General features: G+C 31.3%; 1 pseudogene; it reads left to right on the top strand.

Annotated features, from left to right (window-relative positions):
- The first annotated feature begins 936 nt into the window (after positions 1-936).
- LOC149540539 (transcription factor GTE9-like) lies at positions 937-25,777 on the top strand (annotated as a pseudogene).

Genomic DNA, 25,777 nt, shown 5'->3' with positions numbered 1-25,777 from the left:
GGAATGAAATAATGGTTGGTTGTAATCTTTCTTTTAGATCACATTTACAAAAGATTATATATACATACGCATTTAACATTTGATGTTGAAGGATTGTGTTATTAAAATCATGGATTTGCTACATCAAATTTGCGTTTCAAAATAAAATTTAATAGAAATATGTTGTGTTAAAACCATATATACATTTAGATAAATTTGATAAAAACGTTTATTATGATAACGTTTTAAATTTAAAATAATAATAATTTATTTATATCATTTGGGAAGCGCTTGAAAAGGTTTATAAATAAATTTTAAAAAAATGTAAACTGGGTTTGGGAAAGGGATGGACCCGTACTCCCCACTTAACCCATTATGATTCGGTGTCCCCAATGCCTCTGCGATGACAGTGCGTTGGCAGAGCCAGTGGGGAGGCCGCACGGCCTGTCATGTGTATGAGTTAGTGATTTAAATATCGCTTGAGACCTTTGCTATGCCCGGAGGGAATTGCGAAACTCGATTTTGATTAGGTTGTTGGAAGTCTTTGCTGCTAATAATCCATGGTAATTTTGTGGCTTCCATGACTTTGCATGCTCTCCGGTCATGGATACATATCAGTGACCTTGTGTTGACATAAATATATAGCATTTGAGTTCGATTGACCAACATCTAGAATTTTGATCTTGCATGAGGCATCGTTTGCCCATTATAATTCCTTGACTTCCCTATCATGTCGACCTTGTCTTCATAGTGATTGGCTTATTAATTGTAATGATTGTTAACTGGTACTGATATTATTGCTGACTGTATATCCTGAGCATGTTGTCACTCTTATTGTTGCTAACTGCTATTCTCCTCAATATAATTGTAATTCTCTTACTTGGTGTACATATGTCACGACCCTCTAAGGTTGACCTTTACAATTTGGATTAGTAAATGTAAATTTTGATCACATCCATGTCTTCGGACTGCGACAGGCTTTTCAACTACAACACGGCCTGTCACATATATGGACGACTTGAGAAGACTGAGCGATTAACAATCGCTTCATTTGTGATAGTTTTAAGAAAAGTTTTATCTTAGGTTATATATATATGCGTACTTTAATGCTGGCAGGAATGCAGTTTTATATCAAATCTTATAAGAACTTATCTTGAAATGGCAAACACTAGGTTTCACTGATAGCTATTGCCATTAAAAATATGGTTCTAAGTGCTCTAACTTAAAGTATTAGTAATAAATTGAAATATTGAGATAAGTCCCGATAGAAGACAACGATGTAATATGAAGACAAAACATCTGAAGATGATCGCGTAAATAGTCAAAGAAGCGCGCTTCTTTGAATGATAACTAAGACGGTAATAAAGATTGTTACAGATTGTAGAAATATTGTTAGAAGTTAGAGTTTTTAGAACAAAAGAGTCATCATTCAAATTGTAAATACCTGGACATGAATATAGAGCCAACAAAGTATGCAAAGTGTTATCGGGAGTTAGAAAACTCCATGTCATGGACTGCACCCTTGATTAAAATGACTCAGATTTAAAAAATGATAAACATCGTAGAAGAAGTTAAAGATGGGGTCACTTTTAAACGATGGAACATAAGAGTCGATAAAAAAGAAAAAAAGATCAGTTGTAAGAACAGAGCAGTGGTATAAAAGAATATAAAAAGTGATTTGGTGATGTGAAGTAAATATAAAAGATAAATAGTTTAAAGAGTAAGAGTTTATAAAGATATTCTTGAGAAGTTTATTAAGTGTGCGATGTGAAGCGATGAAGTAAGGTGTATATATATTCAGATTTGTTAAATCTAATATACATATATAATGGCTCTACTTTCCATATTAAAATCAATTGGACCCTTGAAGGTCTTTAAATAACTCATCTACTTTAGAATCTCAAAGTGAACCAAAATCTGTGCGCCATGTCATCAAAAGAACCTTTATAGTTTCCAGCACATGGGGCAAGCACTAGTGTGTTGTGAAGTGGAAAGAGAGTATCAAGGCACAGCGATAATAATTTATAAGCATATAGTAGGTGCTGTTAAATATATTTATTATTATATTATTAGAGAACGGTATAAAACTACCAAAACAATGCAATCAGTGGTTTATATAAAAATATAATCAACACTTGATTAAGATTGTCTAAGAAAGACTTGACTGATTTGGCTAATAATAATTTTAATCATTATTATTAATTATTAAAATTGTTAATGAGACTATTATTCGTTGATAATTGTTAAGTTTAACAAATTACTAACGAATGATAGTATAAATAGCCTGATTTAATTACTAAACAATTCGACCAAATTTAATTGAGGTGGGTTAATATTAAAGAATTGTTATGAATTATAAATCAATGGATTTAATTGAGATCGAGAATTGGAGGAAAGTATTTAATGGAAAAGAATTCTTTTTATCAGGATATTGAGTTGTAATGAAGAGATCATTAATTATAAACATGATGATTTAATTAGTTCAAACATTTATCTTGGGTGATTTTGGGTAGGTTGAATTCAAAATATCATGGGGGAATTCAAAATATCATGGGGGTTAAACTTCAATTGAATCGACTTTTTAAATGGGTATTATAGATTCAACTTCAATATAACTTGTCAATAGATTAGATTATAGTTGAATGTAATTTACAAGATTGATTTTAATCAATGAGGATTATTTTTAATAAATGATTTTGTTGACAAGTAATATTCTAATGTCTCAAATGATGGGAAAAGCTCTTAAGTTTAGGAAGTTATTTAATTGATTCGAGTATGCAATGCAGATAGTTTAATTAAAAGTCAATGGAAAATTAGTTTAATAATTTAATAATAATCACCTGATTATTTTAGAGAATTGTTTAAAACAATGGAGGGATAATTCTATGTTTTATTCGAAAAGATAAATGGGTTGACTTGGAGATTAAACGAAGAATCTTATACGCTTGAAATATACTTGAAATAAAATCTGAAAACCTCAGGTTTGGCTTAACCATGTGATTGCAAAAGCAAACTAAAACATGTGTCTGTATCTTGTTCCTCTATGATGTTTGTTATTTGAATATTTGGATGGGTTTAATTATTGGGGTGAATGAAGAATAGTCTTACCTAGAAATACTTTGAAATGAAAATTGAAACCTCTTACTTGGCATAACCATGTATTTGCATCTTTATTATTTTGAGAATTTGATTTGGGTAATTTTGTATTCTATTTGTTGAAATGAAAGGGTTAAACTATATCGAATAAGATATGCCTCTTTAAATTTGAAAAACTCACACTGAAAGGGAAATTCGAACTTTGCGGTGAACTGACATTGTATGATCAGAGCTAAACCCAAATATGGAACTTGCATTGTTGTATGTATATTGTTTGTTTTTTGGGGTTGACTAGGTTGTTGACCAATCATAGAACATGTACCAGAGGCTCAGGGGTTTATGAGATGTGATGGCATGTTGATGTTATTTGGTCTCAATTTTTTTGAAACCCAACCATGGTAATGTGATGGTATGCTCTATGAGATGTTTGTATTTACTGATTTTTATTGCTTTCCAGTCTTCTTGTGTGAAGCTAAGGTGTATGTATTTGAGACACTTGACTTAACCATTTTTGAGTCATCGATCAGTTATCCTTGGATTACTTTCCAGTCGCCTTGATGGGACTGAAGTGTTTGTTTTGATCTTGATGATGTCATGTTGTGACATGTTTTGACTTGACCATTTTGGAGTCTTTGATCAGTATTACTTTGAGATACTTTCTGGTTGCTCATTGAGAACCGACAGATATTATGATTATCATTGGATGCTTTTTGGTTGCTCGTGGAGAACTGATGTGATTATTTTGATTATCTTTATGATGCTTTCCAGTCACTTGTTCAAGACTGGGCTGATTTTATGTGATTATGGATTTGTGCTTTTATTGAGCCTAGGGTAGGTTATCTACTTGTAGTGTTGGGAAGTGGCTTGCAATGGGGTCCGGGGCCCTAAGTGGCTGCCAAGGTAACTCATTGTAAGTTGTTTTAATAAGTGAAAACATTACACTAAATGGGGATTAAAATGAACCTAATAAGATAATTGTTTGTTCTCGCCCATGCCTCGAGTGCTAGTATAGACTAGGATGGGAGTAGAGAGAACGCTTGGTTGCGACCTTGCATTCTGTAGTATGCCTCATCAGTACGAGAGGATACTAGTGGTCGCATAGCGATCACTAGGGGGTCAGGGTCTATTGAGAGACTACCAGGGTAACTCTAGCATGATACGTGCGATGACACTTTCTCACTTACATAGTAGGTTTCCTACATGTCTTTGTGGTGCCTCTAGAATTAGATGTCGGTTTGTGTTGGAACCTTTAAGTTAGTATACTTTTAGGATTCCTAGACTTAAAGAGTATTTGAGTTATGTGATATGATATCTTGCTTGAGACTTGAGACTATCTCCTCCAACGCTTTCTTATTGGTATCTATCTTCATTCTATTCTTGGATTATGATGATGGACGTGTATCCTTATATTGATGATTAGCATGTGATAGATGATGTTATCCACTTTGTAGGATCATCAAGTAAGCTTTATTCTTGCATGTTGGATTTCTTTATGTGTATGTTCTAGCATGTTAGATTTCTTTATGCATATGTTGTAGTATGTTTTAGGTGTGACATCCCTATTACTATGATAATACTGATGATCTATTCGGTAACTTGGGATGTTACGCACGGAGGGATGGCTAGGGCCCACGATGGTCTAATGATGCTATTTACGGTTGGGAGGAACCGTGCACTTAGATTAGTTGTGTTTTATGATGGATGGTTATCTTTTACGATGGTTGTTATATCTTTATTGATGGATGGATGTACCATGGATGTTAATAGTTTCATTTACTTTATTGCACTTGTATCATGGATTCAATGAGGTTGACGTATCTTTATTTTTACATATGTATATTCTTTTAAGCTTTTCATACCCTGTGTCATGTATAGTGGATGATTGAGCATTTCGAATTTAATTACCAAGAGGCATTCAGAACAAAAGTGTAATATGGACATTAGACTTTCTATTTATTCTTTCATTTGGATGTGGTAGTGGTTATACTTAGTATTAATTAAATCAAACGTGACTCAACATCTTGGGATCCTTAAGGAATGTAACCTGTTATGTATACTTTCAGTTGAATGTTGTCATTACTTCCACTACTATGTGTATGTTTTGAATGGTTTAACTTTCATGTTTAAAAAAAAATTGTTTGGAAAACTTAGTAAAATTTTAGGTTAATTCTTTTGGATCCCTTGGTGGGGCATTACAAGAAAAGGTTGTTTCATTTGCACTTCAATTACACAAAGAAAAACAAATAACTCTACTACAAAACTCTGCCAAAACCAACAAACTTTTACTTTTTAAGCCCATCATAGGCACCTATTTCTCATCACAGTCTCTTCCATCTTTTTCAATAAAGATCTAACATTCATTCATTGTCATCAATACATCACCAACCTTTGGGTTTATAATGATTTAATCTTGTAATGAAATATTTTGAAAATATTTTGATCATACTTCCTCAACAATGGACATTAGCACCCACTTTGAAAGTAAATTTCCACCTCATTTCCCTTGATGTTTAATATGCAAGATTCTAAAACCTTCAAATTTTTATAATTCCTTTCATATGACATGGATAAAGTTTTTGTAAATGGCATGCTTATGTTGTACTTTCTATATAATTGCTTCTACAATAAGGAGGGAGTCACCTTCTAAATGCAAACCTTTAATGCCCATTTTCTTTCCTAGCTTGACCACTTGTCACAGTATTATATATTTAATATTATGTGGTATCCCCACTATTAGGGTTAGCTTGGGACAAATATTACTTCCAACATAAATATCATAATTAAATAATAACAAGTCTAAATATACTATTCTACCCTCTATCTTAACCCCAAACCTTAAATGTTTCAAGAACATGATTAATAACTTTTTGAGGATCTTCGGGTCCTAAATGATATATCATTGATTGTAGTACCAACCTTGATTATTTCTCTATCTTCTCTAGAGTGCTCCCTCTAAGGCTCTTCCTAGAAGAGGTAACCTTTGTCTAGGGCACTTATCACATATTCATTTGTTGACATCAATAGAATATTTTGACTATAATGTCTTCCTCATCTAGCTATATATACTATTTTTAAATTGACCTTTTGTGCTATCACTATTAGCCATTTATAGGAAGACTACATACTAACCTCTTATGTTGACACTATGAGGTATCATTCTTAGAATGCCATTTATATAGGGATAATGTTGTCCTCTTGTATTGCTACTACCTGCCATTTATATGAAGGATATAAAAATAGAGCTCACACTAGAACTATTAGACTCCATTAAAATCCCAACTTAGCCATTTATATAGAGATAATCCCAATCGCTACACTAGCACTTAGCCATTTATATAAAGTTGAGCACAATGCCTACAATGACACTATGGGAGTTTAATCTATTACTTTTTTATATTCATTTAGTGGAACACAATATCAAATTTTTAGTATTTATCCAATTATTATACTTTTTGAATTGATAATAATATACTCATATATATAATGAAAGCTTTAAATATATAACATATGTAATGCCCCAACAAGGGATCCAAAGAATTACACTAAATTTACCAAACATTTTAATTTTTTTAAACATGAAAGATAAACCATTCATAACATTCGCGGAAGCAATAGTAACATCCAACTGAAAGTAATCATAACATAATAGATTACATTCTTCATGGATCCTTTAACATAGTATCACATCTAAATTAACGATTCATCTAACATCACATCCTTATGAAATGATACAACCAACATTCTTAAACTACATACAAGTGTCCTTTTTTTGTAATTACATTTTAGATTGCTCAATCATCCACTGTACATGTTACAAGGTATGAAAAGCTTAAAAGAATAAAGCATCCATGTAAATAAAGTACATCATCATCCAATATTAATCCATGATGCAATAAAAGTAAACGAAACTATAAACAATACATGATACATCATCATCATAAAGATATAGACATCCATCATGTAAGATAACCATACATCACAAACATAAATAACTAAGTCCACGGTTCCTCCCAACCGTAAATAGCATCATTAGACCATCGTGGATCCTAGCCATCCCTCCATGCGTAACATTCCAAAGCACCGAAGAGATCATCGGTATTAACATAGTAGGAATGTCACTCCCAAAAACATCCTACTAACATGCAAAGTAAAGCATAATAAATCATCAACTAACATATGCAAATCATCAATGTAAGAAACATACCAGTAAATACATCTATCATAATGATCCAAAAACATAATGAAGATAAATACCAACCAAGAAAGCATCAACCACGGTGTCTCAGACGGATCTCAAATGATAAGAGTGGAAAATACACTACCCACCAACCGCGTGGAACCTAAGTGGTCCACTCCCACCGTGCTGAGGAGATAATCTCAAGCCCCAAACAGACTATCAATTCACAAAGCACAAATCTCTATAAGTCCAAGAATCCTAAAAGTATATTACTCAAGGGTTCCATCACACAAAATCGACATCTAATTCCCAGAGGCACACAATGACATGTAGGAAACCTACTATGCAAGCGGGAAAGTGTCATCGCATTTATCACGTACAAGTTACCCTAACAGTTAGCTAAACTCCACGGGTCTATACTGGTCTCATGCGGCCACTAGTATCCTCTCATACTGACGAGGCATACTACGGAATGCAAGGTCGCAACCATGCATTCTCACTACTCCCATCCTAGCCTATACAAGCGCTCAAGGCATGGGCGAGAACATCAACAATTATCTTTTTAGGTTCATTTAATCCTCATTTAGTGTGTAAATGTTATCACTTATTAACCAAACTTACAATGAGTTACCCTAGCAGCCACTTAGGGCCCCAGCCCCCATTGCAAGCCACTTTCTGACACTACAAGTAGATAACCTACTCTAAGCTCATGGAATCATAAAATCACCACAGTCTTATACAAGCGACTGTAAAGAAAATTCAAAAGATAATCCATAAAAAGAATCATCAAATATCCACAATATAAGCATCAAATATTCATAATAAGAATCATCAAATTTCCAAGATAAGAATCATCAAATCTCCATGAGCATCTGGAAAAAGCATTCATAGAAAATCATGACCACAACAGTTCTCTGTTGGCAACTAAAGGCATCACTGATAATCATAAGTATCCATTGGTTCTCAACAAGCAACCAAGAATATCTCAAAATTATACTGATCGAAGACTCCAAAATGGTTGAGTCAAACATGTCACAACATGACATCATCAAGAAATAAATCCACATTTCAGTCTCATCATGGCGACTAGAAAATAATTCAAGGATAACTGATCGATGACTCAAAAATGATTAGCTCAAGTGTCTCATATACATCTCAGCTTCACACATGAAGATTGATGAACAATAACAATCAGTAAATACAAACATTTCATAGAGCATACGATCACATTACCATGGTTGGGCTTATAAAGATCGAGACTAAATAAAATCAACATGCCATCACATCTCATAACCCCCGAGCCTCTGGTAACAACCTAAGACTGGTCAACACTAGTCAACCCAAAACCCAAAACAAGAAGCATATAGAAAACACGATGCAAACACATGTTTTGGTTTTGCTATATTACATAGTTGAATAATGTGTAGGGGTTTCCAGTTTTCTGTTTGCAAATATACTTCAAGTGTCTTAAGTTTCATCATTTGACCTACAAGTCAACCCATTTGTTCCTCGATAGCATTATCCTTCTATTATTAAGTATTACATTCTAAGAATAACTTAAGGATAAATATTCACTAAACTGATCATCATTGACCTTTAATTAAATTGTTTTCTTTATTAGACCAAGATCTATATTCTAATTGATTAACTCTTCTTTAATGTTACTTCAACTTCCAACATAAATCAAGGATCATTATTTGTTAAATTATAAAAGAACTAATTATCAATCTTTGAATAAGAAGAATATAACTTTATTTATCTCAATCCATTAACATAGTTACACCATCTATGAGGTCCTATTAACATCTAATAATTTTAGTTAAGACTTAATTAAATATTATTAAAATTTAAGCCTCTTAATTCAATCATTAACATCATTGACAATCATATAATATCTAAAGTCATAAGACTTATCAACTTCAATATAGATAATCTACAATCTCGTTAAAAGAATTATGTCAATTAGATCTCTATTACATAACTTAATTATTAATTAAATTTAATTAACTCTCATTAATTGATTTAATTAATAATTGCATAACCATAGCAACGTTCCAATTAATATCAGTTGACTAATAACCAACTAGAATTTTATAAGTTGAAAGTCAACTATAATTCAATACTCAAATGATCATATTAAGAATTCAATAATAATAATCTTGTTAATAATTAATAACAAGCTATATTGGAAATCTTATTAATAATTCCATACTAACCAAATTCATCACTCTTCAACAAAGTTCCCATTTATATTATAATAATAAGTTATAATAAATCCCCAATACCAAGTATTATTATCTCAAATAAGTTTCTCTTATGTACGTTGATTCAGTTAATTGATACTCCTCCAAATTATTAACCAATTCAATTTGATTAATATATTTTACAGTACTTCAATCATTAACTAATCTCTTCTAGATTAACTCTAATCGTATTAATTGATAACTATTTAAACTATTTATACTATTATTTATTAATAGTTTGTTAGACCCAACAAACATTAATAAATAATAAACTCATCAAAACTATTAGTAATCAATCTAGAGAACTTTACATAAGCTTCATTAGTTAACTCTTAATACCATTAAGGTATATCAATAATTATAACATATTAACAATTCAGATTATAACTAGGTTATTAAATGTTATAACAATGATTTTGACCCTTGTCAATTAAATCCAATATCATTAAAGTCTCCTCATTTAAAAACGTAATATAAAATTATCATTTCTAAATTATTTAATATATATTAAATAGTATTTAATATACATTATAAAAAGTCCACTATATAAACTATATTAAAATCTCTTTTCTTTTAATTTTTTCTGATTTAAAAATCCATTACTTAGATTGACTAATAATTAATTACACTTCTTCTACTATTAATTAATCTTAATTAAATTTGATTTAATTAGATTAGATAATAAACCATATAAAACTAATGCATATTAATAAGATTCTATAAAAAGAAGATTGCAATAATATCTTTAATTCATTCCATGTTTTGATATATTATTTTTGTGAAGTTTAAGCATAAAGAACTCTTGGTTATGGAAAATGGAGAAATATCTGTATTTGAATAAAACAGTTTCAGTACAATGGTCATATCTCCCTAATGAACCGTTGGATCGGGCTGAAATTTAAATATGTTGGAGAGGGCCAAGTTGCGCTAATTCTGACCGGAGCGATCGAATAAATTCGATCATAATAAAAAGTTATGAATGACTGAGTTCGGGTCTATCGAAGGAGCAGCGACAGGTCAATTTGTGATGAATTAAGAATTTCTTCTTAAATAATTGTTCTTTAAATTTATCCAATAATTTCACTAATGGATTTGGCCATAAATCTTGAAACCATTTTCAAATCTATTTCAATTTGATTCTAATTCGAACCCAAATCCGTTTAGATCTAATTTCTTCCTTAATTGGATCTAAGGTTTTTCTATTGTTTTCTTTGCAACTATACATATTTAGATTCTAATTTAATTGTAGATTCAATCACAAAGAGTATTCAGACACATAAAAAACATGATGAAGACAGGAAGAGAAATAGTGCAAAGGGAATATGAGAATATCACGAGTGCACCTGGACACTGATGCTAATTTGTCATGCCTCAGAAGTCCATAGAAAATCCCTTCCTTCTCCAACATTCGCAAATTCCTCTATGATCTAAGCCAACCTAAATTCCCACGTGACAAGAAGTGCCAGATTCTGATGCTAATTCGCTCTTCCTCAGAAAATCTGCAGAGCAAGCTCCCTTATTCAGAATTCTTGAGTCCTCCAATGCTCCAATTGCTCTCTACACGCTATCCCTAAGCTTATATGAATGTCTGAATATAAAGAGCTCTCAAGAAACCTTTGGAATACTTCTTGAAACAGCTGGAAGGTGTCACCAACTAAGCATGGGTCTTTTCCAACTTTTTTGATGAGTCATAGAGTTGTAGACACCTTGTGTTTAATTGATGCACTAACCCCCATGTTGTTGACACATGTTAATTCCCATGCAAGCTTATAACTCCAATTTACTTTTTAAATAATTTCTATTTAAATTTTATAACTTTTATTTTAATTTTTATAACTTTTATTATTATTATTTTATTTATTACTTTATTATTATTTTATAATTATTATTAATTTTAATTTTTAGTTTTCTTTTATTTAATTCCTTACCTCAATAATTCACATTTAATTAATCACAATCAAAATATCAAAGATCATGATATTTTATTAATTTTCTCAAATAAATAATTTATTAATTAAATCTATTTGTTAAGACTTAATTAATGAAAAATTCACCATAGACCTCCAAGATAAAATATGAAAACCCATCATAGAACAAATCATGCAAAATAAATTTAAAGGGTTTAATATCACGAATTACGTCATCTAACGCATTCAGAGGGTACTCAGCTCAGATACTTGTCTTAATTTTCAATTAGGACAAATGGCTTAAAGGGTAGGGATTTGGACTTGAGAATTTATCTCCCCTCTCTTATCATTAAGATAATATGATAGGGTACGCTCATCCTGGCAAATTCAAGGAAGTCGATACCCGGTACTTGCAACCTGCATAAAAACCATGCATGTACAAACACAATATATACTAAACTAAATAGGCAATGGCAGGAAGTGGTGCATCGTGTAGATCCCGACTAGCAGGTGACTACGACTCTCTTCCTTAACCACATCAGACACGCCATACAAAAGCAAACACGCAAAGCAAACACGCACACCATACATATGCAAGTATGGAGTAAGTATCCATAAGAAAACACATATGGTAAATCATCTTACTAATCATCATTAATAACTGAAAGCACTAAAAATAATCATTATGCATACTTGAAATGTAAAGTCTAAGTAATCTCATCACATAATAAACTGAATCCATAGCACAATATCTGATAATCTTAAAAGAATGTTGCTAACCAACAACATAAAACTAGCTCTAAAAGAGTCCAGCAGCAATAACAAAATGCGAACTAGGGGCAGGCACTACAACATACCTTTACATATGATGCTTTTACCACCTCTTATAATTGCCTTGCTTCTCACATAAAATATATGTCAAGAGGTATGTGGTTATGTCTCTTGTTCTATTTTCTCCCTTTGATAACACTATTTTTTTCCTTATTTGATACCAATTTATAAATGTTATTTTATTTATCATCTATATCCTTTAGAAAAGTCACAGCCCTTCATAATCACAATCCTTTTGAAAAGTCGTAGCTTTTCATAATCACATTCCTTTCAAAAAGTCACAACACTTAATAATTACAATCATTTTGAAAGGTCAACACCTTTCATAATTACAACCCTTTTGAAGGGTCACCTCCTTTCATCATTACAACCATTTTAAAATATTACTTCATTTTCTTCTCATTTCTTTTCTCTTTCATTAATCCTTCTTTAACTTCTATCTTCTCCACTTCTTCCTTCCTTCTTAAAATGGACTCTCCTTTTATATCTTAATTTGAAGGAGTCACATCTTATCATTAGATTTAATTAATTTATATTATTTATATTATATTATTTATTTTGTATTTATTATGATTTATTATGAAATCCTATAATTTAGAAAGGTAACCTACTTTCTACAACATTCTCTCTTTTATTTAATTTCATTCATTCATTCATTCATTGCAATTTTATTATTAATAATTATTTTATTATTATTATTTTTATAGGTTATAGGTCGAAGCCTAAATTATTTATTATACTATATTGAAATTAATTGTTATTATGTGTTATGCTTGAGAAGATTTGAACCTAAGACCTCGAAGATAAGAGGCTCACAATTTACCATTGTGTTATATAGGCATTTTGTCTTATTTTAAATCTTATAATATATATTATTTTATTGATAATGGAAATTACATATTTTTAACTATTATCTAACTATTATTAAAAAATAATCTTAAAATGGGGACATGACATATTATGTATCTCATTTTAATTATTTTTTCTTTTATCCTTAGAATGTTTCCATTAATATCCCTAGCCACACATCCAATTTATGAAGGTCCTAGGTTTCCTTTTGAGGCCCTATCAAAATTTATCATTATCCAACCATTCTCTAGTTGTATCCATTGACTGCTTCCTCATTTTTAGGAGTCACATCTTCTCATTAGATTTAGTTAATTTATATTATTCTATATTATATTATTTATTTTATATTTATTATGATATTATGAAATCCTATTTAGAAAGGTAGCCTACTTTCTTCAACATTCTCTCTTTTATTTAATTTTATTTATTCATTCATTCATTGCAATTTTATTATTATTAATTATTTTATAATCTCCTTTTTTGATAGGTAATAGATCGAAGCCTAAATTATTTATTATAATATATTGAAATTAATTGTTATTATGTGTTACACTTGAGAATATTTGAACCTAAGACCTCCAAGATAAGAGGCTCACAATTTACCATTGTGTTATATAGGCATTTTGCCTTATTTTAAATCTTATAGTATATATTATTTTATTGATAATAGATTATATATTTTTAACTATTATCTAATTATTATTAAAAAAAATCTTAAAATGGGGACATGACATATTATGTGTCTCATCTTTAATTATTTTTTCTTTTATTCTTAGAATGTTTCCATTAATATCCCTAGCCACACATCAAATTTTTGAAGACTACTTCATTTATTCATTCATTCATTACAATTTTATTATTATTATATATATTTTAATAATCTCTATTTTTGATAGCTAATAGGTCAAAGCCTATATCATTTATTATAATATATTGAAACTAATTGTTATTATGTGTTATGCTTGAGAAGATTTAAACCTAAGACCTCCAAGATGAGAGGCTCACAATTTACCATTGTGTTTTATAGGCATTTTGCCTTATTTTAAATCTTATAATATATATATATATATATTGATAATCTATTATATATTTTTAACTATTATCTAATTATTATTTAAAAAGTATCTTAAAATGCAGACATGACATATTATGTGTCTCATCTTTAATTATTTTTTCTTTTGTTCTTAGAATGTTTCCATTAATATCCCTAGCCACACATCCACTTTATGAAGATCCTAGGTCTCCTTTTGATGCCCTATCAAAATTTATCATTATCCAACCATACTCTAATTGTATCCATCTGGCTACTTCCTCATTTTTAGAAGTCACATCTTTTCATTAGATTTAGTTAATTTATATTATTTATTTCGTATCTATTATGATTTATTATGAAATCTTATTTAGAAAGGTAGCCTACTTTCTACAACATTCTCTCCTTTATTTAATTTTATTCATTCATTAAAATTTTATTATTGTTTAATTATTTTACAATATCTTTTCTTGATAGTTAATAGGTCGAAGTCTAAATTATGTATTATGATACAATGAAATGTATTATTATTATGTGTTACACTTGAGAAGATTTGAACCTAAGACCTCCAAAATTATAGGCTCACAATTTACCATTATGTTATATAGGCATTTTGCCTTATCTTAAATTTTATAGTGTATATTATTTTATTGATAATAGATTATATATTTTTAACTATTATCTAATTATTATCAAAAAGATATCTTAAAATGGGGACATGACATATTATGTGTCTCATCTTTAATTATTTTTTCTTTTATTCTTAGAATGTTTCCATTAATATCCCTAGCCACACATCCAATTTATGAACATCCTAGGTTTCCTTTTGAGGCCCTATCAAAATTTGACATTAGCCAACCATTCTCTAGTTGTATCTTTCTGACTACTTGCTCATTTTTAGAAGTTATATTTACCCATTTTTACTCTATAATGACCACTAATGCAAAGAGCTTTATTAAGTTATAGACATTATATGATATTGTCTAGCAATGCCCTAAGTTTGCAATCCATGACTATAGGGACCAATTATATCACACACAACTTTTAAGTTCAAGTTGTTGAGTTTGAAGGTAAAATGTTGACATTTTTTATATTTAATGCTAGTTTGAAGCTATGAGTGCTCACACTATGAATATATGTTATTTACAAGCACTTTAACCAAAATAAATAGCATGTGTGTTTGGTGTTTTTATGCATGATATATTTCTTTCTCAATATTTTGATTTTCATGTATATAATTTAGACATAAAAAAATCCATGTTGAAATATCAATTGAAATGTTTACATGTTTTCAGAACCAAGAGGGAGAATGTTCCAATGCATATTTAGAGACATTATTGCAAGCCATGCAATCATGGTCATTTGATATCTTTCAGATGCATGATGAAGACTTGCCAAAGGTATAATTTGGCCATTAGAACCTAGTCATGCAATATTAGTGGTCCATCGAATACAATGCAAGTCAGTGCAGGATTCCAAATTTAATTTAATTTTTATTCTATACTAGACATATGCAATATTTATAAGATACACAAGCTCTATCAAAAGCATTTTAAATTAATTTTTATATGTTGAAATTTTTTTTTGGGTAGGTAAATTGATTTTTTTATTAGTATTATAATATAATTTAACATAGTGTCAATAGTCTATGAAAATTAGACATCTAATTTGCCATGAAGCATACAAAAAAAGTATACAACTTCTAAAAATGGTTGTATTCCCTACATCCCCATCCTAGCAAAGTCTAAAAACCCCATATCCAAACTGCAAATTTAAATAATTTGGTGATATTCTCGATATCCAAGTACTCCCCTATTCATACACAAATTTCAAAGTTAAACCCTACAAAAACCACCCTAGGGCATTCATCATGAGAAAAATGTGGAACAATCACACCCATGGAATATTCATGTCTACATCAACTTAGAGAACACTCTATGATTCAGTAGTTGTTGGCCTACATCAACAATATAGCTCCTTTATCATTGTACTCCACTTCCACCACCCCATTCATCATTTGTAGTGTGTTGAGATTACCTCTTCTCTTGTCATCTCATCCACCACTCATGGAATTTCTCTTCCGTCTACCTTACCCTTGTCCTTAAGCACTTCTTTTGCAACCCTCTTGAGTAATGTTCTAACCTCCATCGTGCTACTAACCTATTCACTTTCATTTCCAAGACCAACTCTCTTTAATAGTTAGCCAATTGAATTTAAGCTCACTAGTGTTAAACTAATTTTTTGTTTTTTCCCAGTGAAAAGATCTTTTTGCAATCAATGTTGTAATCAAGTATTACCATTTGTATCTTTTGAGCATTGAACTTCCTCACTTCTCTTTTCACATCAACTTGCTAAAAGATGAAATGGATGTAATTGTGGAGCTTACTTAAGAACATGTACCTTGTCCCCTCCCTTGATATTCAAACCTTTTCCTAGCTATTTATATCGAATAGGGGAATCAAGACCTTGTCTCCATTCATCTCTCATACACCTTGTAACTACCCTTCTCACTTTGTCAATGTCCCCAAAATCCAACACACACACACACAAAAAGAAGAAGATAATTTCTCCTTATTGATTCAAATTTTACAATTTTTTTAATAAAAACTCAATGCCCAACAACTTTACACCATCAAGAGAAAGAAGGATCATTTTTTTTTGTTTATCATTATATTAATTCTCTAATAGAATAATACTTCTAGATATATAAATTATATCTCATATATAGTGAACATATATATATATATATATATAGTGTGTGTGGGTGTGTGTGTGTGTGTCTATGTGTGTGTTAGCATTGTCTTATATGGTTATCCAACTAAAGCTACCAAACATTAAAATCAATTACAATCTTTAAGACTCTAACTAAGTGCCTATTTGGCATTCTTCAACTGTTCAGATACTTTTTTTTCCTTGAAGTTGGCTTTCATCTTTCAAGAGAACTTCCCAAATACTACCACATATATAATTGAGAGAGCACTTTCTATACACACCACAAAAATAATGGAAAAAATGACATTCCTTCCAACCTTTTCTACAAACCACCATGGGTAGCATGATAACTTATTCACTATACTCTAGATCTTGGAAAATTTCCCAATCATCATTCCTTAACTAATTACATGTCCTTTCATACCCTTTTTTAAATTCTCATTTGACATGTATACCACCTTGAAAACCACCAAATTGCATCATCCACACATCACCCTCCACTCAAGTCCTATCAAACGTATCATAAAAAAAAGTAGCTCACCAAGGTATCAACACCACCTCATTATTGTAGTGGGGTCACTTCCATTGTCATACCTAGTTGTTGAGTCAACATTGCCTCATCAATACTATGAGGTTTTTTTATGTTGCCTCTTTTGATAGAGAATCAACCAGCATATTACCTTCCCTATAAATGTGTGAACTTTTGGAGTTGCAAAAACTTACCAATTTATTCCATATGATTGAAATAATTTTATCAAATTTCAAACACAAGCTCTTCCACTATCAATTGTATTTAGTGTTAACTATGAATCTCCTTCCAAGCGTATACTTTTCACCATTTCAATTGCTAAAAGGGATGCCTAAGTTTGTACTTCATTATTAATGTCATCCTCCAATTTTTTCAATTCAATGGCCAAAATGTTGCTAGAAGGGTCATGCCACACATCCTATACCTAATGACTCTAGATTTCCTTCCAAGGCTCCATCAAAGTCTATTTTGATCCAACCTTCTTTAGGCTTTTCCCACTCCACCTCATCTCTTCTTCTTTTGAGAAGGACCAACCCTTGAAAGCCCATTAGAAAGCTTTAAAAATTAATGTTTGATATTAAATATATTATTTTTAAAAATATAATATGTTTATGGGTAAGTGCACCATGTTACAAGCAAAAAAAGTGTTTGTGTGACAAAAGAACACAAATTTTCTCAAATCTTGTTTGCAATAATTCTTAGGTTCTATGTTGGACATCCATGGATTTACAACATATAGTTTAAGCTTTTAGATATTGAACTATAGGGAGGCTCCTTCACTTGGTCCAATATGAGGACTGGAGAGCCTAATTCTATCAATTAAAAAACACCAAAGGCTCTCCATGACTTCATAGGTTATGGAGAACTTAAAAGTTCTTAATAACTTGCATTGGTTATGGAAAACTAAAATTCCTTTATATCTCACATAGGCCATGGAGACTAAAAGGTCTTCATAACCCACATGCGTTATGAAGAACTAATTTTATTTATTTTTGGATATTATTCTTAAATGCACCATGTCCTTGTTACAAGATAGCATTGTTGTTGCACCAAAAGATCGACCTGTTAATGGTCGATACAACCACTAGACTTATAGAGCTCATGAGGTGGTTAAGTCATTTCACAAGTCTTGGAGGGAAACATTGGTGATTATTCCTACTATCCCCCCTCAATGATACTCAAGGATATTTGAACACTTTGGCCAAGCTTTGATAACATTTGTTGCAAGTTAGCATTGTCGTTGCACTAAAAAATTGATTTGTCAATGCTCAATAGAACCACTAGACTTATAGAACACAAGAGGAAATTAAGCCATGTTACAAATCCCAAAGGGGAACATTGGAGATTAGTCCAACAATCCCTAGTTCTACAAAATTCATACACATTTTCCTATTTTAAAATATCGCTTCTCCCTAAGACATATACTAAATAACATTTATGATTTTATTGAAGATATATCAGTAAGATATAAGAGAGGAAGGGAGATGTGTGTGTTTGTGTGTGTGTGAGAGAGAAGGGGGGGGGGGGGGGGGGAGGGGGGACAAGGAAATAGAAGAGATATAGATCAAGGAAGATAAATTTTAGGACTTAAAATAGACAAAGACAATGATGTGGAGAGGAGGGTGAGACAGAGTGAGGAAAGGACAAGAGACATGCATGTATATACATACATACATAAATATATCTATAGTAATATATGTATGTATTTATAGATATACATATATACATACATATAAACCTATTATATGTAAGTATATAAATATGTGTAATGTATGCTAAGTTTACAAGCATATATTTTTAATTCTTCATAATCCTGCATGCATGTTACATGTAGAACTAAAAATGGTGCTTTTATTTCTACATAATTTGCATGTAGGTATAGAATTTGGAATGGTACTTTTGGCTTTGCAAAAATCATGCAGGTTATTTAGCACATAGGAACTCGTACATGTTATGGCTTGGTAAGAGGGCTGGAAAACAACCTTAAGACTTGCATACTCATTTCCCCTCTATTTTTATTTGTTTACACAATCTTTCATCTTTCCAAATGATTTATTGACTTCCTCATCATTAGGTTTACAAAATTCGATCAAGCAAGTTTCTCTAAAATTACCATCATAATTTCATGTCTTCTTAGCGTTTTGACCATTTTTTTCTACTCAAACAACATTAGCATAGTAAACTTTAATTTTCTTTACTAGTGTTTTGACAGTCCTTAGCAACATATGTCTACTACATTTTAAATAATTTTTTATCTACTTGACCAAATTCAAGCAAATTACATATCACTAAACATCTACACTTGATCTTATACACTTTTAATAGAAGTTTACATTTTTAATTATTTCAATGCAAGTTATGCCTAGCGCACAAACAAGTACAATTTTTTAAGGACACAATCACTTCAAAAAAAAACTCAATAGAAAATTATAAAAAGTACACAACTTCTAGTATTCACTCTTAGCTATCATCCTACCAACGAGTTTTGCAAAATATTAAATCTAACTATATCTTTTGTGAAGCACAATATAAATTTATATTTTTCTAAAAGAAACATAAATAGTTTTTTGTGTGTAGTAGGTTTGACCTTATTAATCTTGTCGATCTTTGAAAAAATTTAGTAATTTACACACTAGATTTAGAGTACTACAATTCTTATTCTTTAAAGTTCTCTTTTATTCAATTTTTTATAAAAAAGTGGCCACTTATACCCCCAAAATTTGAGCCTAATTTTGAATATACAATCCTCAAATTTCTCTTTGAAGTTAAGGTTCTATCCAGTTTCAAAACAAAAGTGACCACTTATCCCCCTAATTCCACCTTCCTTTTCCACACCATCTTGGTGCATAAGTACCTTTTTGAATTAAAATCTTTTGATTTTTTTAGGTAAGTATGTTTAATATAAATGTATAAACTAATTATGTGGTATAACAATAAAAACATTGTTCTTTTTCTCATTGCAGATGGTGGAAATTATATTTGAAGATTTACTTATATTTGATGTGCTTCTCATAGATCGACAAAAATTTCGAGCATTTGTTGATTCGGTGAGGATCTTGAAATCCATTTACATTAAAAGATGATAAATATTGTTAATTATATTTTCGTTGTTTATAAGATAAAGATATAATTGTGATCTCATAATAAATATAACTTTTTCTATGTGATGAATAACTACTCTTTTGTATGGTTTCTCTTTATTTTTTTTGATTTACTAAATAAAGTCTTAAGTATACTAAACATATAGTAGCAAAATTTTTTTAAAATATATTTTCTTACCATCTTTATGTCAATTGCTTTGTAATAAAGTGCAATAGAGTTTGAATGATGAACTATGCATTTATAACTTTCTACTAGATCTGTTTGCCTTTTATTTATACTTTTTAGTTTGATAGACAATAGGACAATGTGTGGCTGAACTAATTTTGGGATTAGTAAAGAAAGTTCATTGTAAGAAAAATAAAATTCTAACCTAATTTGAACATGTACTTATTTATAATATGTGGAGTGATTTTGGATGGTTGTCATTTATATGAATACTTGACTAAAGACATCTTTTTGGATTCACCTAGGACAACAAGTTGAGATGCCTTTTGATTAGAGACAAAAAATATTGACTTTTTGACTAAGATAAAACTTTACATTTATAAAGTGTTGGTTGCAAGCTGATCAACTCATACCTCAAAGTTGCACAATGCCAACTAGGTTGATAGTGAGTGTAAACAAAGTCACACAATGCCAAATTGGTTGATAGTGAGTGCAAACAAAATTGCATCAATGCCTAAATGGTGGATGAATTCACTTGGTTCCCATTCACATTATGTAAGAAAGAGACTGAACATAATATAAAATGGGTTTAGCAGTCCTACCATCTAAGGATATATTGTAATGAAAGAACAACTGTTGTTGACTAGTACAATCTTCTAGTATTGCAATGAGAAAAGCTAAGAAAGAGTTATTTGTTACACACACACACACACACACACACACACACACACACACACACACACACACATACACACATATACATATACATATACATATACATTTGAAATGGAAACACAAAATATTTACCTATATTAAGCTAAGTGATCAAGTGGTGTAATTGTGTCAAATAGTTTGATACATTGTTTCCATCCTATCGTTGGACTATTATATGCTGATTGAAATATAATACAAACTCGGCTCTATTGATGTTTGAAACAACTTCTCTTATTAAATGATCAACCCTAAAATGAAATACCTCAAAATACCATTGTCTACATATTCAATGCTATACAATAATTGAAATACCATTATACATAAAATGAAATTTACAAACTACTCAAAGATGGTAGATTCTTCTAGTAATTTTGACTCCAAAACTTTCCCATTATCAAAATATTTCTCTAATAAAGGTGACACTCTCTTTAAAAAGTTGGAATTTCCAATGATGTTGAATGGAAATATCACACAAATTCAAGCATATGATTAGGTTGATAGATTTAATCAAAGACTCCTTACAAAGCTACAATCTCCATCTTAAAGTAAATTTGTATACTCATTGAAAATAATTCAAATTTTGTTAGCATAGAGGATAGATAATAAAAAAAATGTGTATGCTTGATAGAAAAGAAGCCAATCTACCTTAGCACACAATAACAAATAAAAATATACCTTAGCACACATAACAAATAATTAAAGCATTTTAATGGGGACTAAAAGCAAGATAGATATTATCAAATTTCAAAGATGGACATTACCAAATTTAGTCTTGTAGATGTTGAATGTTTTATTCTTCTATTATCAAATTTTAATGAACCAATATTTAGTTCTTGCTATAGACAGGAATACTTATGCATTCATGTTAGTGCTAATATGATATTAACTCGACCAATCAAATCAAATAATTTAAAAGTTTATATGCAACTTCCAATTTGTATATCTATTTTTCATTTTTCCTTATTTTATAAATGACATTTTGTGCTCATTCTATTGGTCCATACTATTTTTGGTAGGGAGAAAATTCAATTTTCCTTAACAAAAATTCACACATTTTTTCCAACAACAATGATGTCATGCATTAATGATAGCTTTATCCTTTTCACAATTGTGACAAATTGATCAGAGTTTCCAAAAAGTAAGCATTTTATCTTCCACCTCACTACCTAAGACATAAATGCATGTCTTATCAACAATAATAACTAAATCATTTTCCTTACCAAAGATTGTAAATATATCAATCTATTATTTCTAACATCTTGTGAGTTTAAGTTTATTTAAAATCTTATTTAAAAACTAATTATCATATCATTTTAAAATACATTTATTTAATTTTTCTTCACAATAATTTAAAATTATTTTATTTTAATTTTAAAATTATTTTTTTATTCTAAATTATAATTAAATTAATAAATACAAAAAATATATTTTTAAGAATATATTTATTTGATAATTTTTTCCTAAAAATATTTATAAATTTTGATTAAAAAAAATTAAATTTAGTTTTTAATGTTTTATATTTTCTATTTTAAATATATTTATTAGTTTTACATTGTCCCTTACTTTTGTCAATCATAAAATACTAACTTTTTTCACACTATGTTTAACTAGCTATTTTTTCCAATCTTGTTTTAATTTTTTTTTGCATTTTGTAAAACTAATATTATTTTTCAAACTTACTAACTCTTTTGTTAGTTTGGATCAAGTAGTCAACAATTTATTTTTTAAAATTTAATATTTGAATTTATATTAGAAATGGTAGAAATGAATACTCAATTGATTTAACTCAATTTTATAATTATTATTTAAATATTTCTTAAAATAACATAATCTTTAAATTTTTTTTAATTCTCTTCCAAATATCTCTATTTAGTTTTCCTAGTTTTCTTATTAATAACGTACTCTCTCTTTTAAATTTTTTCATATCCTTCGAATCTTTCATTTCTATTTATAAATCTCTCTCTCTTTTCAATCTGTCTACACAAGAGACGAACAACGCTACTTAAGCAAGCATTCAAGGCTTGAGAATGGTCGAGTTTAGGATTCAATGCTTGAAAATGGTCCAGTTAATGGTGGCAATTTGAATACGCCTATTATTCAGATACCTCCTCCACGAAATCTCAGTGTCAAGGCTATTCGGCTACATGGAGATCAGAATTTGTGAATCCAAAAGACAAGACATCGGCAAATCGGTTGGAGAGACAGAAAAGTAAAGCTGTGGGAGGCACCGGGGTCAAACGCAGCCATTCGGGTGAGCTTGATGGTAGAGATGAGAAAAATACTGAAGGAGAGTCACCCTGTGCAACGGCCAAAAGCAGATCCCGTCTTTGCGAAACAATGCAGTACAATACTGAAGGGGCTTATGCTTCGAATGTAACGCCGAGTTTTCAAAAAACCCGTTGATTATGTTAAACTTGCAATGCCCGACTATCTTAAGGTGATAGAGAACCGCATGGATTTGGGAACTATTAAGATTAAAGTAGAGAAAAATGAGTATTCAGACCCGCGGGATTTTGCGGCTGATGTTAGCTGACATTAACAAATGTAAGAAAGTATTATCCACCTGCTAATGACGTTCATGTTATGGCTGTTCGGTCGAGCGAATTATTTGAAAGCAAGTGGAGGTTCATTAACAAGAAACTTCCTGATGTAGCACGCCCGTCCTGTTTTATGAGTAAGGTTGTTCTGTCAAATTTGGTGCCAAAACCTCATCAACGGCAGCAGCAGCAGATTCATGATAAAGTTACAGAAAAACCTAAGCTATGTAACAAGCCAAAGGCTGCCCCTGCAGCCTTAGAGCATAAACCGCAATTGGAATCACACAAACGGCTAACATCCTTCGAGGAAAGGCAGAAACTCAGCAGAGATCTTCAATCATTCAGTTATATGCCGGGACTTATATTTAATTTCCTGATGAAGCACTCCGATCTGAGTCAGAGTGAAGATGAATTTGAGATTGATATTGAAGCTTTTGATAATGTTACATAATTGGAATTTACGAAAGCTAGTGACGAATTCTCTTAATAGTAGAAATCAACACTTCGCTGCAAAGAACCTACCTAAAGCGGAGACTAGTGAAGCTGAGATTCCCAGTGGATTAGGGGAGAGCAATAGTTCTCCGGTGCAATAGATGTTGACATTCAGGGGGATGATCTCCCTGCTTCACATTATCCTCCTGTTGTGATTGAAAATGATACATCAGGCTGGAATAGTAAATGTAGTAGTTCATCGAGCTATAGTAGTGCCACGTGGTCTAGTTCTAGTGATCTGGACTCTGCAAGTTCTTCAGGCAGATACTCTTATCTACCAAAAGCACCATCCCCAAATGAAGTTCCTAAGGAGCCAATGGGAAAAGGTGCTGAATGCAATCAAAGAACCAGTCCTACCATGGAGACCCCAGAGGTGACTATGGACGCTTGCATTGTTCATTTGGATAAAGGGAGTACCCATCTGAGGGAGTTAGAGTTGGACACTCCCAATGACATAGCTGTACTAAGAGGAGTCTGAGGGCAAAGCTCCTGTGCACATCAACATGCAATGTCTGAGACTCACTGTGAGTCGGGCGCCATAGATTAGTTTTTGGTGGATATGGTGGCAGGTGCACCGTTTGCCTTGGTACAAGAACTAGCTCATGGGAGGGTGGATCAGGCAGTGGAGCGCCTACTTGCATTTGCTACCGGGGGTTGTGCTGAGGTGTTTGTTCATTGTTTTGACTTTCTGGATTGCTTGCTATGGAGACGCTTGCCATGGAGGCTTCAAAAACTAGTAGGGGAGACTAGGACCCACTCCTAGCTCAAGAGGGTTGAGTAGGCATTTCAAGATGGAAGCTATTGTAGTTCAGAAGGAGCTAGCCACTCGGCTCTGGATGGTAGAGGATGAGCTAGTTCAACAAAGGTCTCAGGTGGTAGTATTGGAGAAGCAGTTGGACCATAAGAAGGTTGAGTGAGCAGCAGTAGGGACTCGCCTTATTGCAAAAGTGGAGTTGACGGATAAGAAGCGCAAAGAGGTTATGGAGGCAGTGTTTATGGTGAAGACCGCTTGAGAGAGACAATTGTTAGCCGAGAAGGATCTGCCGTGACAAACTGAGCAGGTCTAACAGTTGAAGGAGCAGTTGGTGACATTGACAACATCTGCGCCTTCCTTACCAAGGATGCTCTCTAGGCCTCCAACTCCTTAATTTCTTGTGTATAGTTGTATTTTCCATTTTGCTGTGTGTCGTCTAGACAAAATAATTTTTTTATTGAGGGGGGTTGATGTCAGGATACTTAGTAGTTATTAGTTGTTGCAAGAGATAGACAGTTGGCACTGACTAGTCAACACCCTTATATATAGTATTGTACTCATCTTTGCGAAGTGTTGGAATGTTGTGGTGATATTTTTGTGGTTGTTTTGGAGATGCATGTTAATTTTGCAATCGGTGAATATATATTTGTGAGTTCTCTA

Source organism: Cupressus sempervirens, chromosome 9 (genome assembly GCF_028749045.1).
Source record: "Cupressus sempervirens isolate cs-2001-9-10 chromosome 9, ASM2874904v1, whole genome shotgun sequence".
NCBI lineage: Eukaryota > Viridiplantae > Streptophyta > Pinopsida > Cupressales > Cupressaceae > Cupressus > Cupressus sempervirens.
Note: the sequence above shows the minus strand (reverse complement) of the source record. Positions and strands in the feature narration are given on the sequence as shown.